The sequence below is a fragment of the Triticum dicoccoides genome, chromosome 3B, assembly GCF_002162155.2.
Source record: "Triticum dicoccoides isolate Atlit2015 ecotype Zavitan chromosome 3B, WEW_v2.0, whole genome shotgun sequence".
NCBI lineage: Eukaryota > Viridiplantae > Streptophyta > Magnoliopsida > Poales > Poaceae > Triticum > Triticum dicoccoides.
In genome coordinates this window covers 232,978,624-232,982,889 of record NC_041385.1, presented here as the reverse complement: position 1 = coordinate 232,982,889, position 4,266 = coordinate 232,978,624, and positions in this window count along the sequence as shown.

Sequence of the window (4,266 nt, the reverse complement as noted above, 5' to 3'; positions counted from 1 at the left end):
GCGTGGCCGGGGTGCTCCGACGGGGGCTCGCAGGAACCGCCGGCGACAGCGGCAGCCACCAGAGGAGCTGCTTGCGGCAGCAGCAACAGCAACTGACAGGGCAAGTAGCAGCGACAGTAGCATCAGGTAGCAGGAGCGGCAGCTAGCAGCGGCAACGCAAAGCATTAGCGCTAGCGGCGCGGCGGCAAAGCGAAGGCAGCAGCAAGGACAGAGAGCAGTGGCAGGATGCACACATGTACGCGTACGCGTACACAGGATCTCGGACGAACTCGGGGTCGACGGCCTACGGCATCCAAACGAAGGGGAGGGACAGATGGGTTGGACGGGCAGCTCACCACGGAGGCACACGGAGGCCCGTTGGTGGCTTAGGAGCTGCAGAGGCGACGGAGTTGACGGAGATGGCCGGCGACCGAAGCGGACGAGGTCGACGCGGATCCGGCGAAGGAGGGGTTTTCGGCCCGTTTTCGTCTCCGTAGTGGACGTAGTGGACGACGACGGTCTTCGTGGACACAACGAGCGAGGGGAGAGCTGGCCGATGGCCACGGCAGAGTGAGCCGGGCGGCGACGGATCTGGAGAAGGGGAACTAGCACTTGGGCGCGAGGCGGAGAGAGCGAGGGGAGTGGTGAGCGAGTGGGGGGTGGGATCGAGGGGTTGGGGCGTGGCGCCCTTATCCCCTCCCGGCGCTGTCGACGAGAGGGTGCGGCGGCGACCAAGCCCCTGTAGCGACCTGGTCACGTGTACAGGGGAGAGAGAGGAGGGTTCAGCGAGGGTGGGCCGGTCTGATGGCTTAGTGGGCCAAAGCCCAGGGGGAGGTCGTTTCCTTTTATTTTTATGTTTCGCTTTTCTTTTTATTTATATTTTTTTGCTGCTTTATTTAATTTCCACCATATTTTAGTTTAAGTAAAATACAAAAATAGTTTCTAAATTATTATTACTATTTATACCTCTGCCACAAAAAGTTTGGTACTCAAATAAATTATTTTGATATTTTAGAAATTATAAAAGGCATCTATATAATTGTTTAAGCCACTGTTATATTCTCAAAAGGGCATTTAAATACTTTACAAAAGTGTTGGGTCACCACCATAATTAGTTATGGAATATTTTCTACACTTTGAACATTTTATTTTGCATGTTTGAGAAATTTGAATTTTGGACTTTAATTTGAATTGAATTTGAATTACGATTTGGATCAAGTGAGGATTAGCAACTGTGATGTTGGTGATATGGCACCACTAACGGGGATTATTGTAACTTGATTCTCCGGGCGTTACAGAAAACTACTGCCCGAATTTGACGAGGAGGCCGTAGAGCCCCCACAATCAAAGAACAAAGAGGCCGCCCGGTCGGATAGACGACCACATGGCAAACATAGAGCGGCAAGCGGCGCCGCACACAAGCCGGCACGTGATCCGCATAAGGATCCGCACCAAAAGGATGGCCCAGTCAGGTCTATCTATGGGCCAAGAAAGCAAGCTCTAGAAAACTATGCAACACGTCGAGTATTCGAACATCACGGCACACCCAAATACAGGGGCGCCGCACACCCCCTATGTTTCACCAATGAGGTGCTGGATCATGAATTTCCAGCGGGATTCAAGCCCGTAAACATAGATGCATATGACGGAACAACAGACCCTGGAGTCTGGATTAAGGATTACATCCTGCACATACACATGGCTAGAGGAGATGACCTCCATGCCATAAAATACTTACCCCTCAAGCTCAAAGGGCCAGCCCGGCATTGGCTCAAAAGCCTCCCGGAAAATACCATTGGAAGTTGGGAAGAGCTCGAGGATGCGTTTCGGGCAAATTTTCAGGGGATTTATGTCCGCCCTCCGGATGCAGACGATTTAAGTCACATAACGCAACAACCGGAGAGTCAGCCCGCAAATTCTGGAACAGGTTCCTCACCAAAAAGAACCAAATAGTCGACTGTCCGGACGCTGAAGCCTTAGCAGCTTTCAAACATAACGTCCAAGACGAATGGCTCGCCAGACACCTCGGCCAGGAAAAGCCAAGAACAATGGCCGCATTAACAAGCCTCATGACCCGCTTTTGTGCGGGAGAGGATAGCTGGCTGGCAAGGTGCAGTACCAGCGACCCAAGTACGTCCGAAGTCAGGGATGGAAATGGGAAAACACGACGCAGCAAGGACCAGCGCTGAACCAAGGGAAACAGTCCGAAGAGCGCGGCAGTCAACGCCGGATTCAAAAGCTCTCGGCAGAACAACAAAAAACTGCCTCTTAAGGACAACAGCGATGAGCTATCCAATCTAAACAAAATCTTGGACAAGATATGCCAAATCCACAGTACTCCCGGGAAGCCTGCAAACCATACCCACAGAGATTGTTGGGTCCTCAAGCAGTCCGACCGACTTAACGCCGAACACAAGGGGCTCGAAGTGAGGGCGACGACGAACCCCACAAGCAGAGCACCGGAAAACAAAAGAATTTCCCACAAAAGGTCAAAACAGTAAACTCACTTCAAGTGACAAAAGGGAAAAACAGAGCGGCGCCGACTGAAATACGCGCCGCACGGTCCACCCCAGCGGAGTCCCGACACTGGATGTCAAAACCAACCACCTTCGACCATCAGGATTACTCCGGAAGTATACAGAATGTAGGATGGACTGCTTTGATATTAGATCCTATAATCGATGGACTACAATTTACACAAGTCCTAATGGACGGCGGCAGTGATCTAAACCTGCTATATCAGGACACAATCCGCAGAATGGGGATAGACCCAACCAAAATTCGCCATAGCAACACTTCCTTTAAAGGAGTGATGCCAGGCCCATATGCCCATTGTACGGGCTCTCTACCACTAGAAGTTGTGTTCGGCTCATCCGACAACTTCCGTCGCGAAAAGTTAGTCTTCCACATCGCCCCATTTAAAAGTAGCTATCAAGCACTATTGGGACCTGAAGCTTTCGCCCGCTTTAACGCAATACCGCATTATGCATCTCTTACACTCAAAATGCCCGGTCCACGCGACATCATCTCATTAAAGGGAAACTTCGAGTGTTCCTCGAATACGGAAGAACGTGAGACTACGTTGACAGCCACACACTAATCTGGCTTTGCTGATTAAAGCACCTAAACGGGTCATTCAGACCCTGGACACGGTTAGGCGAGTCCGGTATAAATAAACAAGGGGCTTACTAGCCGCGTAGCCCCTTACAAGGGGCTCCACGCATGTACAACAAGAGATAATAAAGCTCAATTTTATTCATTTTTTGAATCATACTCTGTTTATTTTAAAATGCATTTTTCGCACGATCTTTTCTTTCCAACTAAGTTCCTCTCTTTTACAGTTGAACGCCGTGCTATACCCGTCCAGGATACGGCACAACGGAGACACAGGCGCAGACGTGCAGCAGGGACCCGTTGCAAGGATTCTTTTCAGATTAAGACCCTGCCTAAACCTTTTTTTTACTGTCTCTTGTTGTTACACATCCCCCGGTTTCTTCCTATAACCGAGGAGGAGGCTGGCGTTTTGGCATCGGCCGCGTCAGAAATTTTTGCACGTACCTGGACACTAGGGGCTTAGGGCATTGTTCTGCCTGTTTTCATAAAGACCGAATACCTTAGGGAGTGTTCGGCGTCTCGAGTTAGGCCTTATATGCATCAGCTCCGAATCATGTCTTTGGTCAAATGTTGGGTTTGCCCGGCTCCTGTGTTTTGCTACCTTACGTTCCGCTCTATCGGCTAACGCGACACCAGGAGAACTACTGCGATTGTGCCCCGGTTCGGCCTGGTGAGCACCTCAGTAGAGAAAGCCGAAAACTGACTGTCATGATGTAGCGTGAGACTGGTCAACCACTCGATGACCCACCGGAATGTTTAGAATTCCTCCGCATTAATGAAGGACCGTTTCCCGGTCAGGCACATACGCGCCCCGAATTCAGAGAGCGCGGTGCCCCTAGGGGCTATATAGTAGCCCCACCATCGAACTGCTATGGCTAAGTGAAAGTGATAAAGCATTATTGTCTGGTTGCCTAGTTTGCTACGCTATCACCTCCTTCACAGGACCAAGACGTCAGATTAAGTGTGAAAACACGTTTTTTTTCAAACACCCCCGCATTATGTGCGTGGGGGCTGAAGCCAAAGACTGCCATCTTTCAGGTTATATACACATATACATTAACGGACGCACAGGAGATATTTCAATACTTGAACGCACAAGTATAAAAAGCCCTTATATTATATTGAAACATCATTTCACAAATCATACATGTCATTAGAACATAATATCCTTCG